Here is a 13,909-nt window from a genome sequence, read left to right as displayed (position 1 = left end):
TTCAAACTCAAGACATATTTTGTTTCTCCACATTATACAGTGAGTTATGATTTGCAGCTGCTCACATATGAGGGTTTCAGTAAAAGCAATCAAGAGAAAGTACACTTAGAGGATGGAAGGAATAAATATACACAGGTTAAAACTGCTGCACTTTCATTTGCTTCTGGTATTTCTTTGTTTCCCAATTAAAGACACTGGCATATATTTTTAAGTAAATGACAAAGGATACCTCTGTACATCAGTAATGAACAGTCTAAACTGTCTTTAGCCCTATCATTTAAAACACCGTATGAAAGAGACTGTCAACGACTAATCTCCCTTATGCATCTTTTCTTCTTTGCAGCCCTCAACCAAAAGCAAATTACAAACAAAAGCCAAAATTTAGAGGATAATCTCAGTATTAATAACTCATTTTATAAACTTGAAATCAAACTAATTCATCAACGGAAAGGTAAACTGACATATTAGCATACAAGATGAAAGACACTAAATTGCAAATCAAATAATTAACAGTCTTTATTCTTAACTCTTTTCCTTCTTTTATGTTTGACTTCTAAAGCTGAATGAACCTAAGTTTCCTTGAATGAGAAAGAGCAGTCCATTAAGAAAACTAAAACTTGGAGAAATTCAAGAATTTGCCCAAATTCATGTAACTTAATAGGTAACAAAACTAGGATTCAAACCGCAGCCATTGTGTGTGAAGTGATGAGTGTGTTAATTAACTAGATCAAAGGAATCCTTTCACAATGTATATGTATATCAAATCATCATGATATACACTTCAACTCTCTTATAATTTTAATTGTCAGTACTTCAACAAAGCTGATAAAAAACATAGCCATTGTATCCATTGGTAACAATAAGACAGATATAAAATCGTAGAGACTACCAAAAGTGCAAAAGACCTAAACAAAAACAATTATCCTCTGTAAGCCGTGCAGGTTTTCCTGGTGGCTTAGTTGACAAAGAATCTGACTGCAATGCAGGACACCCGGGTTCGATCCCTGGGTAGGGAAGATCCCTTGGAGCAGGAAATGGCAACCCACAGTACTCTTGACTGTAGAATTCCATGGACAGAGGAGTCTGGCAGACTATAGACCATGGGATCACAAAGAGTCGGACACGACTGAGAGACTTTTACTTTTAAGCCATAAAATCTGCAAACTAAAACACACACCAAGTAATTAGTTATAACTCTCTATACATACAAACACAAGACATATCACATATATCTGTACACTTATATGCATGCATATATTAAGGCAACAACAAATTTCTTTTTAAAACTCAAATCTCAGAATCATAAAATACAAAAATGTTTTCACATCTTTAGCAATAGAAAACTTAAAATATGGAATGTAACTGTATTAAATTATGAATGTTATTTATGAAAAGCAGTTCTCTGTGTAAGGATGTCCAGGGCTTACAAATGTCTTAAGATGGCTCTGACATGTATTATTACTCCTGTTTAAAAATTCAGAGCTACTGGGAGCACACCATATCATAGTTCACACCATGATCCAAAACAGAAAGTGAGGACTTGAGGACAACTTGGAATGAGCTGAAAAGAGGACCAAGATTAAAGACGGGAAGAGAGAGAAGGAAAGAAAATGCAAGGCTAACCAAAGTAAGCACATTCTTAGATTTGAGAGGGGATCAGTTGTTAGGGATTGAGGTCAGTACTAGGCAAATAGTTTTAAAATTTTTTACACCTCAAGATCACAAACCATTAGATTTTTTACAGTGAAAATAGGCTCACAGAGTACTTTCCCTTAAATTTGCAAAGTGACTATGTGAAGGAACCAGAATTTGGACAGATATGATTCTGGAGTCCAAGATTTTTCCACAACTACATTACCCTAGGAAGACAACCCAGAGAAACTATGAAACTTGCCCAAATCTCACAGTAAGTCCAAAGCGAGAGGAAGTACAAAATAGACATGCCTGAGTCTCAAAATTCTTTACTAGAGCATTTTTACAAACATTTTTCCACTAGACCCTGAAAAGCTAAGTTATTTGACAGAAAAATTTTAAATTTTAAATGCCCAAGGATTACAGAATTAAGAAGTTATGATGGACAACAGCAATCACCTAGAGTAACAGTTCTTAGCCTAAGGTCAATACAGATGTATGAGCTTTAGGGAAGTATGAAATTATTGAAACTCTACATGGATATATTTCATAAGATTTGTACACCTCTGGCATGAAAATTCATGGGTTCCATGGTATTATCAAAGGGGGTTTTGATTGAAGACATTTAAGAACCAGTCATATAAAACAGCAGCAGCATGTAAAACAAACAAATTTTTATGGACAAACTGGAGGCAGTGAGAGCTAAATTGGCTTCTGGTGACAGAAGAGCTAGACAGTGGAAGGACAGTACTAGGGCACAGGTCTCTTCCTTCTAATTCCAGTACCCCTTCCCACATTGTAGGGTCACATGTAATAACCCACAACTCGAAGCTGGTATCTGCAGAAGATGGCACATAAATATGAGCAAGTGAGGAGACTCAGTGGTGTTAAGGATTCCTAGACTGATCCTTTCTTTCTTTGCTTATCAAGAGGTTAATAACAAAATTTGTGTTCAGTTTCACATTGTTCAATGTGCAGAGAGAAACAATCTCTTCAGCTTTATAAATCAGGGTGCAAGGCTAACTATGGCCATTCTCTAAGAAAACTCAGTGACTTAGAATCTGCTAACCTCAGTAAACAAAACCTCAGTGTGCTGTAATTAATGTTCATGGTGCCTCTGCTTAATTTTCCTAATCTATTAGCCTTTTTCCTCATTTTAAAGCTCTTGTAATCCTTCATTAGCTTTATTTTCAGTAGTTTACACTCAGGTTTCTTATCTTATTGTAACGTTATAGTGCAATGTTATTCTGGATGTTTGTTTTTGAGGATAGAGGGATGAAAAAAGCAATTTTAAAAGACATATAGTCATGAAGGTCTTCAGGCTAACATGGTCATAGATTTTACAGGAATAACTAATGGGAGAGATGACATCTCCATTATCAATTCAGCGGTGGTGAGTATCGCTGAACTGCAAAGAAATTGGCAGGAGCTGCTCAATTTGTTCACGTGTAAAAATTAATCCTAAGTCATGAGTGAAAACTAAAACTTTACACACCACTTTTCAGTCATGATGGCACCCCAGTGCTGATGACTTGAACTTCGCAACACACTTTCAAAGGGTACTAGAAAGCACTAGAAAGCTCTTGAAAAAGCACGATTTTCCACTGTTGCTCCCACCACCAACACCACCACCAGAGCAGCAATAGCAAGCCCAGCATCTGACTGTCGCCCAGTCTGCTGAATGTATTGCATACATCATTCTGTGTCACATTCATGACCCTGCTATTACATAGACGCTATTACTCCTACTAATATGCATATAACAACACTGCCACCTCATAGGTATTTTCGTAGATGAGGAAAGTGTTAGTCACTCTGTCGTGTCTGGCTCTCTGTGACCCCAAGGACTGTAGCCCGCCAGGCTCCTCCGTCCATGGGATTTTCCAGGCAAGAATATTGGACTGGGCTGCCTTTTCCTTCTCCAGATAGATGAGGAAACTTGCATTTAGTGAGATTAAATGATTAGTCCCTTCTCACTTAACTAGTAAGGAACAGAGTCTGGATTTGATTTCAAATTACTTTGATTCCAAAGTTAGCTCTATTAATCACCAAATTATTTTTTTTCTTCCACATTCCATATACGATAGCAATAATGCACAGGTTAATGAATGTAATTTTCATATTGATTAGAAAAGACAAAAGGGAGGGAGGAAGGAAGACAGATTATCATAAATATTAAGTAAGTAAGGCGGGACATCTACGATCAAAGGAGAAGGAGCTGCAGATGAAACAAAGAGCAGAGTAAGAATAGATTTTTATTGCAATGGAATTTGGGGCAAAAGAAGGCAAATATGCCTGCAAATAATACTTGCAATTGAATATATGTAGCGGTAGCAGGAATCTAATAAACTGGCTCACATTCTTTAGGTCAGAGAATTCAGATCCAACCAAAGAGCTCTGACATCAAATTACCATAAGCAAAGTCTGGACCATTTAATCTAGCACGCTAAGAGAATTAATTTGGTTATTCTGCTCATTGCAAATTGGGACCTATTTGGTACAATCTATGACAAAGGATACTTTGGCCACCTCATGCGAAGAGCTGACTCATTGGAAAAGACCCTGATGCTTGGAGGGACTGGGGGCAGAAGGAGAAGGAGACGACGGAGGATGAGATGGCTGGATGGCATCACCGACTCGATGGGCACGAGTTTGAGTAAACTCCGGGAGTTGGTGATGGACAGGAAAGCCTGGTGTGCTGCGATTCATGGGGTCGCAAAGAGTCGGACACGACTGAGCGACTAAATTGAACTAATGACAAAGGAACCTAGTGGGCTACAGTCCATGGGATCACAAGTCAGACATGACTTAGTGACTAATCCACCACAACCATGGTAACTGGAAAGCTCTAAGTGCCTTATAATTCCACCTTGAGTACATACAGAATCCTACCTCCAGGGCTAGATCTACTAAGAAGCAAAAGTTGCTACTGCAAAGAAGCTTCTGACAACCCACAACCTAATATTGAAAACAAAGAAGTGCATAGGAGACAAGCACTCAAAGCCTACACAAAACTGAACAGAAGACCCTACATAGACAAAACATTAAAATTTTAAAAAGCTTTCAGCGCATCAGCAAGCCAGCCAGCCCAAGCGGTCAAAGAGCTAGAGAGCGGTGCTCAAGAACAACTTCAAGAAATCATTCCACACTGCTTGAATAATTTCACAAATTCATTTGGTGTTCTATTATTCACCAAAGCACTGAGAACTTGTTTGCTATTACAGATGGTGGAGAATTTCTAGTTTGCATAAAAATCAACATCCCATGAAGTCTTGGGGAAAAAAAAAAAAACATATGTTTGCAGATGATTACCCAAAGATAGCATCAGAACATTCATTATTCATTAGCTGCATCATTACAAATGTAATATGATCCATTCTCCATATTCCAGTGAATTTAAGTCCCTATGGACCAAGTTGCTACATGCAGTTTTATTTCCCTTTTCAATTCAGATCAGATCAGTCTTTAGGATGACATGTATGCTCGCCTTATGTGAGAGTTTTGTAAATGTGGTAAGATAAATGAAAAACATAAAAAGCAAAACAGCCACTTGTTATTTCTCTGTATTTGTCAATAGCTATTATAGGGGAAAATATTTAGGCTCTCCTCATCTATGTTCCTGCTGTGGCCCAAGGGGAACAAACGTCCACAAACACTTCCATCTTCTGGGGATAGTAGAAGGAAATATCTGTGTCTCTAACTTCTTTTATTTTTAAAAAATAGCACCAGAGAGAGAGAGAGAGAGGGTAGAACCCTGCATGTGACACTTGAATAAAGCTGATTTATGGGTCCCTGCATTGACTTTATAGGCATCATATTTTGGTCAAGATACTAGAGAAGAAGAGAGTAAAAAATAAAAATCAGGCAGCAAAACCCTGACTCAGTACCCCAGTAACACAAAAATATTCTGAAGTGTTTGTAAATCTTTACCCACAAGGGCAGAGTTACCCACACACTACTTTCAAACAGGACTCCTTCAGCTTCTGGTTGCAGCAATAGCTGTAAAGTGTGAGGACTTCTCATCATACCATGTCAGCATCTTTTTCACAATTAAGAGTTGAGCCCAATGTCATTTCTACTGATAATGGTTTTTACACACAACTCTACATTTAATGTCCTCCTTCTGTAATCCTTCAGCAATTGTAACCCTTTCACAGAACTTATTACAACCTGCCAGAAGATTATTGAAATTATCTGAGTACGTGCTTTGCTCTAGAATGAGTATGTCTAGTGAGTAGAGGTGATATGACAAGCTTGTATAATTGCTCAGTTCTTACAAAGTATATTATATGTGAAAGGTATGGACTGATTTCAATTTGTCAGGCTAAATACATTTTTATCCTAGGTCAGGAAAGACACAGTGGCCAACTTTCAGTAAATCAGGTCTTCTATAGAACACATTCATTAGCATAGTCACTCATAACATTCCTGACCACAACCACCTACCCACACATGACTGCATGTATGCCTACACTGTAGAGACACAAGCACTCCAACACACACCCACAGAGAGTGCTACAGACATCTTTCCTTAGCATCTCACAGTATTTGCTAGTAACTCAACCTCTATTTCCTAAGCAAAAATTTAGCCTGCTTCAGGAGAGGAAATTGCAAAGGTCATGGACCATTTCTGTGATACAGTTTCACAACACATGGTAGAAAAAACGATTTGTACCCCTGGCCAACAATGCTGCCATATGATAAGAGCACCAGGAAAAGTTCCCTAAGCTGATATAAACCTGTCTTAGAAGTGATTGCCTACATTCATTTCTCCTGCAAATGGGGCTGCAGCTGCTTCTTTGCTTTAATTACTCTTGAATACCTGGCCCTGGTTCCGCCAACTTTCTGTGAGCAGAGGACCCACCGCAGGCGCTCACTCAGGAGACCTGTGCCCCTTCACCTTCCACCGAGGCTGACTCATTGTGGCCAGTGCCTTGTGAAGGACTGTTTCCTGTTGCTCATGTCAATCAGGCAAAGCACACAAAACACAGTATAACATGGCTCAGTGAGGACATGGAAAAAAGGGAACCCTTACACTATTGGTGGGAATGTAAATGGTTGAAAACAGTATGGAGGTTTCTCAAAAAACTATTGTATGACCCAGCAATCCCACTCCCAGGTATACACGGAAAAAAAAAAAAGAAAACACTAATTTGAAAAGATATATGAACCTCAATGTTCACAGCAGCTTTATTTAGAATTGCCAAGATGTAGAATCAACCTAAGTGTCTATAGGCAGATAAATGGATAAAGTTGTATGTGTATGGAACACTATTAAGCCATAAAAAGGAATGAAATTTTGCAACATGGATGGACTTGGAGGGCATTATGCTATGTGAAATAAGTCAGACAGACAAATACTGTGTCATATCACTTACAAGTGGAATCTAAAAAATACAACAAACTAGTCCATATAACAAAAAAGGAGACTCACAGATACAGAGAACAAATTAGTAGTTACAGTGAGGGAAGGAGGGACAATACAGGAGTAAGGGAGGGGGAGAAATTATGGGTGTAGGATAGGCTACAACATGGGGAATATATCAAACAGTCTGTAATAACTGTAAGTGGAGTGTGTCGTTTTTGTTTAGTTACTAAGTCATGCCCAACTCTTTTGCAAACCCATGGACTGTCGTCCACCAGGCTCCTCTGTCCATGGGATTCTCCAAGCAAGCATACTAGAGTGGATTGCCATTTCCTTCTCCAGGGGATCTTCCCAACCCAGGTATCAAACCTGCAGCTCCTGCATTGGCAGGCAGATTCTTTACCACTGAGATAGTATAGCCTTAAAATTGTAAAGAAAAAAATAAAATTATTATAGATTTTTTTAAAAAGTAAAATGAAATAATGGCAAATGAATCACAGAACTAGCTGTCAAAGATCTGGGTTTTTAATAACATTCCATAACTTAATAATTATTTGAACTTGGATGGGCCACTCAGCTTGTCTAAACTTCAGATTCCTTATTGGTTAAATCGGCACCATTCTAAAGTTCCATAAATTTACTTCATGAGATTGTTATACTACATAATTTTGTAAACTTCATTATATAAAAGTCAGTGATATCAGATTACATAATTTAAAATTTATGACAAAAGACAAATTGCCATATACCACTTGCATGTGGAATCTAAAATATGATAAAAATCCACATATCTCTGCAACAAAAACAGATACACAGATATAGAGAACAGACCTGTGGTCTCCAAGAGGAAGAGGCGGTGGGTGAGGGAGAGAATGGGAGTTTGGGGTTAGCAGAGGCAAGCTATTAAAGACAGGGTAGATGAACAGCAAGGTCTTACCGTCGAGCACAGGGAACTCTCTTCAACATTCTGTGTTACACCATAATGGAAAAGGATATAAAAACATATATATGTATAGCTGAGGCACTTTGCTGTATGGCGGAAGTTAACACAACGTTGTAAATCAACTATACTTCAGTAAGTTTTTTTTAAAAGAATACATGTACTTCGGAACACCAAGATAATAACCCTGGTGATAAGCCTGGGAGAATCGTTCAGAAATAAAAGTATAAGATAAAACATATAGGCAGCTAGCGCGTTACCACTGTCTCCCTTCACTGTGACGTAACTCATGACATCACTTTGGTGCCAGCTCTGAGCGGCTGGGATGTCTGCTTATCTGACCACACTGCTTCCTGCCGCTCAGCGCTCACAACTGAAAAGAAATCAATGGGGGCCCACTGCCAGGATTTAGAAGGTATATTTCGTAGGTAACATTTAGAGGTAGTTACTCGTGGGCAAACAGAAATTGTTTCTGAATATGAGTCTGCCCTCATGTGGATAGTTTAGAGCTTAATTCTGCATAGGCAACTGTCAGTTCATTTTTATCCCTTGAAAATATTAAATAGATGGTAGGCAAATACTTTCTCGTGTATTTTTTTTTTAAGAGCAAAGATAGCACTAACAGCCATTTCCTAAGTATGAAATATTAAGTACTTTGGAAGGTATTCATTGAACTTCTCATTAGAATAGCTTCCTGACTGGATGAAAGTTAAATAGCGTCATAAGCTCTCATTAAAACTTGCAGTGTGACTCCACAGACTAGCTTGGAAGAACACAGGCAGCATCTGGTCGTTCTCACCTTGAATCTGCCAATACTAACAGTGTGATTTAAGGAGCATGTCATTTAATCTCACTGCCTTCATTTTTCTCTTGAAACAAAAGGCATGACATGTTTGTAACTGAGGTCATCTAAAAGTGATCTAACGAGGCTTATAATAAAAGGAGCAGATTGCTGAAATTGAACAATCAAAACTCAGTTACAAGGAAAAAGAACTAAAGGTATCAATCATCTAAGGGAAAATAACAGTATATCAAAAAATTTATTTTAGCACTGAGTTCCCTGGAAGTTTAGGTAAAAAAAAAATCTTTATCTCTCTTTTTATCACCATTATTTTTATATTATATACTATATTATATACTTATATACTTACTTATACATAACATAAACCATGTTATATAACATAATGATATATAATATGTTATATTTATTATACATATTACATATATATTTACATGCTATATGCTTGGAAAGATAATGTTTTTTCCATATATTTTCATAAAAATTTGTTCCAGTCAAAATTTCTTTCCTCCTGATTTTCCTTTATACAAAACTGTGAGCAAGATTTATATTGTCTTTAAAGATACTCTTTAATTTTCCAATACTTTGAGGGTGTGATATTTGCTGGCCAATGTGAAGTTCTTTACATATATTCTATAGTCATTTAAATAGCTCTGAAAAGTAGATACTGTCCTCTCCATTTCTAGAAAGGAAGAAACCAACACTTAGATTATAATCAATGGGCTAGGAGAATACAAAGCCATCATCACGTGGCTGTTTCCATATAACTGGGCATAATCAGTAGACATGCTTCTTTTGAGAGGCCAACTCAATGAGGAACATAAAGAGATGTGAAACACGGATGCCACTTTCTACCTCTACAAAGGCAGAAGGATGAAATACTTGAACATAGTCTTGAACATGCCATCCTAAAGTATTTCTTCCACTCAGTTTTTCACAGGCAAATGGAACTGAATAATAGCCATCTGCAGACAAACTTTCTGACGAGGTTATAAAATGGGGGTATTTTACATAGCTGGTAGAAAGTAAGGCTACCTATTTTTACTACAGATATAAGCAGCAAGACTGTCATATCAGTAAACACAAAGAAGTCATTCATATTTTCATATGGATGACTCCACAGTGGTGGATGTAGGAGAATGAACTTGATGAGCAGTCAGATCCCTTCCCACTGTAAGATTCAGCCACTACAGAATAGACTGAACATAAGAATAACCTGTGTTTGACTATACTGACAGTGAAGAATTCATCAGTGCTTTCTGGTTCTAGTATGAGCCTCAGACCGTCCATGCCAAACGATTGGACTTCTGAGCATGAACAGGGCTCCCATCTGCAAATAATGCACAATGAATAAAAGATAAGTTGACACATCTGTTAATACTATTTTCTCCCTACAAAATAAACCCTATTGAGAATGTTCTTCATGGGGTAAGCGCATTCAATAAAATTAAAATTCAAATGAGGCCCAGGAAAATATATGAAAATTGAAAGCCGGCTTTCAGCACAATTCCTCCTCCCACCAGCCCCCATGCTTTTATCTTCCCATGGGTAATAAAAATGCTGTTTACCATTAATCAAATAAATACCATACACCCACTGCTTGACATATATCTCTAATCCTCCCGATAACCCTGCAAGAGAAGAATGAGAATTTCCACTTACAAAGAGGAAGCTGGAATCTGACTGGCCAAAGTGAAAATGTTACTAATGGCAGACCCAGGATAGCAGGGTGATGATCTCTCTGAGTCTAGCTTGAGAGCTTTAAAATAACAGAGGATTTTCTCTCCTAAGCATAGTCAGGTGCATAGTTGTTACTTGGTATTTGTTGAGTACTTAGTACTGAATTTCTATTGAAGAAGGAAAAGAAAAGCTTGAGAAGAAAATCTGCAGAAGTTTTGGTTTCTCAATTCCTTCAAAGAAAGGGTATAAGCGCATCATCTCTGCTGCTTGCCACCCCCTCTCCATTTTCTCCCCCGACTCTGCCAGTTGTATATCCAGTGCTCGCAACATGGCAAACTCTTCTTACATACCCTCAGACACAGTTACCTAACTTCTCTGCCTCAATTCCCTCATCTATAAAACAGGACTAAAAGCATTAATATAGGCTTTCCTGGTGGCTCAGATGGTAAAGGATCTGCCTGCAATGCAGGAGATGCAAGTTCAATTCCTGGGTCTGGAAGATCCCCTGGAGAAGGAAACAGCAACACACTCCAGTATTCTTGCCTGGAGAATTCCATGGTCACAGGAGCCTGGCGGGCTACAGTCCATGGAGTCGCAGATTCTGACATGACTAAAGCAACTAAGCATGCATGCAATAGCATTAATATATATCCCAAAGTTGTCGCATGGATAAAATCAGCTAGTACACTACAGCAACGAGCACAATATAAGGCTATATATATTTACATAGTAAGTATCCAATCAACGCAAGTTAGCAGTGTTCTCCTTGTCATGACACATTTGTTGAACAAACGTGTGAATTAATGAACGAACCCATAGGCAGGACACATGGTGTAACTATAGGTGGAACATCTGTGCCTAATACCCACAGGTCCCTGTGCACCATTTTCAATCCCTAGAGTGGAGCCTTGCCCTTCAGAAATGAACCACTTGCTAATGATGATGGTTTCAGTGATGTAACAACACATGAAATGTACTGTGAGCAGGACGGTCAGTCACTGCCCTTCTCCAACAGCATCTCAGCATCTATCGCCAGCCATCCCTGCCCCTTTAGCTTTTCATTCATTTTAAAAACATCTAATTATTTTAACTTTGATTTGTCTAACGTTTTCGTCTCTTTAAGGTCTCCCATACACTCTGAATGGCACTAGAATATAAAGATAAAAAACCACATTCCTGTCCTTAAGAAGCATTTAGTCTTGTGAAATAATTGTTAACACAATGTAATATGGAATAGACAGAAGTGTCTTATAAAACCATGGTGGTAGGTGAGAGGACGTTGTGAGATTTTAGGATTACATAAAAGGTAGGTTTCCTAAAGGAGTGACCTGAATTGTGAAGGATAAGTTAGAATAATGATGATTTAAAACTATTTTAGTTTTAGATTTATAGAATTATTGTGAAGATTGTACAGAGATCCCCCATATGTCCCATACCCAGTTTCTCCTATTGCTAACATCTTTAGTGATACATTACTATTAGTTAAAGTCCATACTGTATTCACATTCCCTGTTGTTTTTTTTTTTTTTTGGTTTGTTTGTTTTTCTACCTAATTTCCTTTTTGTTTTCTAAGATCCCACCCAAGATACCACATTATATTTAGTTGCCATGTCTTCTTAGGTTCCTCATGACTGGTTGATTCTCAGATTTTTCTTGTTTTCTTTTATTACTTTGGCATTTTTGAGGGGGTACTAATCAGGTATTTTGTACATGCCCTTCAAAATTGGGCTTCCATCATAGCTCAGTTGGTAAAGAATCCGCCTGCAATACAGGAGACCTCGGTTTGATTCCTGGGTTGGGAAGATCCCCTGGAGAAGGGAAAGGCTACCCACTCCAGTATTCTGGCCTGGACTGTATAGCCCATGGGGTTGCAAAGAGTCGGACACAACAGAGTGACCTTCACTTTCATTTTCAAAGTCCAGATTCTTCTACTGTTTCTCTCATGATTAGATGGGGGTTATGTGTTTTGGGCTTCCCTAGTAGCTCGGTAGTAAAGAATCTGCCTACCAATGGGCAGGGAAGATTCCCTGGAGAAGGAACTAGAAACCCATTCTAGTATTCTTGCCTGGGAAATCCCACAGACAGAGAAGCTTGGTGGCCTAGAGTCCCTGAGTCAGGGACTCAGATACAACTTAGCATCTGAACAACAAGAGCATGTGTTTTGAGAAGACCACAGAAGAAAGTACAATTCTCATCACATCATATCAAGGGAACATATTATCAGTATGATTTATGACTTTTATGGCAAACTTGGTCGCCTGGCTGCAGTAGAGTTTCTTAGATTCTCCCACTGGAAAGTTACTCTTTTCCACCCACACTATGTGGACTTTTAGAGCAGAGAAAAATGCCATCTGAAAAACATTCCCAAGTACTCCCCAAATTTCTGAGTGGGAGAATTATATCTGATGCAGAAATGTGTCTGCCATAAAATAGGGTGATGAGTTGGTGACCTTTGGTTTAACTGTTCACATGATTTAAATGGAAGATGGTGCATTGCCTAAAAAAAGTGACGTGACTCTGGAAGGCAGTCTCATTACCGTTTTCTTCACACAGACACAGAGCTCTGTTTTATGGGCTGTGGCTACAGCATCCTTAGGATGTGCCTCCTAATCTTATCATGGCAAAATCTGGGCAGAGAGAGGGGTGGCATGCAGCCACTTGAGGTTTGAGGAAGGAGATAAGCAAGCACATTAACAGTTGTTAATTTCTTCCTTTCAAGGTGACGAATATCCATTATCTTATTTAATTTAACCCACTGAATAACCTTGTGAGGTCGGCATTGCTGGCCTTATTTCATAGCAGAGGAGTGCAACTTAGATCGCACCAGATGGCAAGCAGCAGAACTCAGGTGTTTGGAGTCTCATGTTTATAGTACCAAAACATATTTTAAGCAAATATGTTTGTCAGATTTTAAGGGTTCCTGGAGCTCAAATCTCCCAGAGGGAAGAACTGAACCCCCTACCATTTTTCAGGACTGAAGAGGAAGAGATGAGCCAAGCTCTAGATGAAAACCCTCTGAATTAAAGCACTGACACGTGGCCTGGAATGTGAAATGTGTTTAAACGCTCCGTCGTGGCCAACTCTTTGTGACCCTATGGACTGTAGCCATCCTGGCTCCTCTGTCCATGGGGATTCTCCAGGCAAGAATACTGGAATCGGTTGCCATTCCCTTCTCCAGGGGATCTTCCCAACCCAGGGATCAAACCTAGGTCTCTTGCACCGCAGGCAGATTCTTTACCATCTGAGCCACAGGGAAGACCACTTTTAAGCAAAGACCCAACTTTAATATATATCCCATTCTTTGTATCACCACAGAAAGCATATAGTGTGCTCATCTGTAGAAATCATTCTTAAGCTAAGCCTTCATCTTTCCTGTGAGTGAAGAAAAATAAAAGAGGTTCATTGAGAATGTGAACCAGGGCAGAATTTAGTGATAGTCTCTGGGAATTATGAAAGATTGGTGGGTGTTAACAGAAAAAAATCTAACTATAAT

The 13,909-nt window shown here is 38.6% G+C and overlaps 1 protein-coding gene across 2 annotated transcripts in view; it reads right to left on the bottom strand.

Moving 5' to 3' along the window:
• The window catches only part of GRM5 (glutamate metabotropic receptor 5), a 598,074-nt gene that overhangs the window by 537,716 nt on the left and 46,449 nt on the right, over nt 1-13,909 (bottom strand). The gene's annotated exons all lie outside the window — the stretch shown is intronic.

The sequence above is a fragment of the Cervus canadensis genome, chromosome 29, assembly GCF_019320065.1.
Source record: "Cervus canadensis isolate Bull #8, Minnesota chromosome 29, ASM1932006v1, whole genome shotgun sequence".
NCBI lineage: Eukaryota > Metazoa > Chordata > Mammalia > Artiodactyla > Cervidae > Cervus > Cervus canadensis.
Note: the sequence above shows the minus strand (reverse complement) of the source record. Positions and strands in the feature narration are given on the sequence as shown.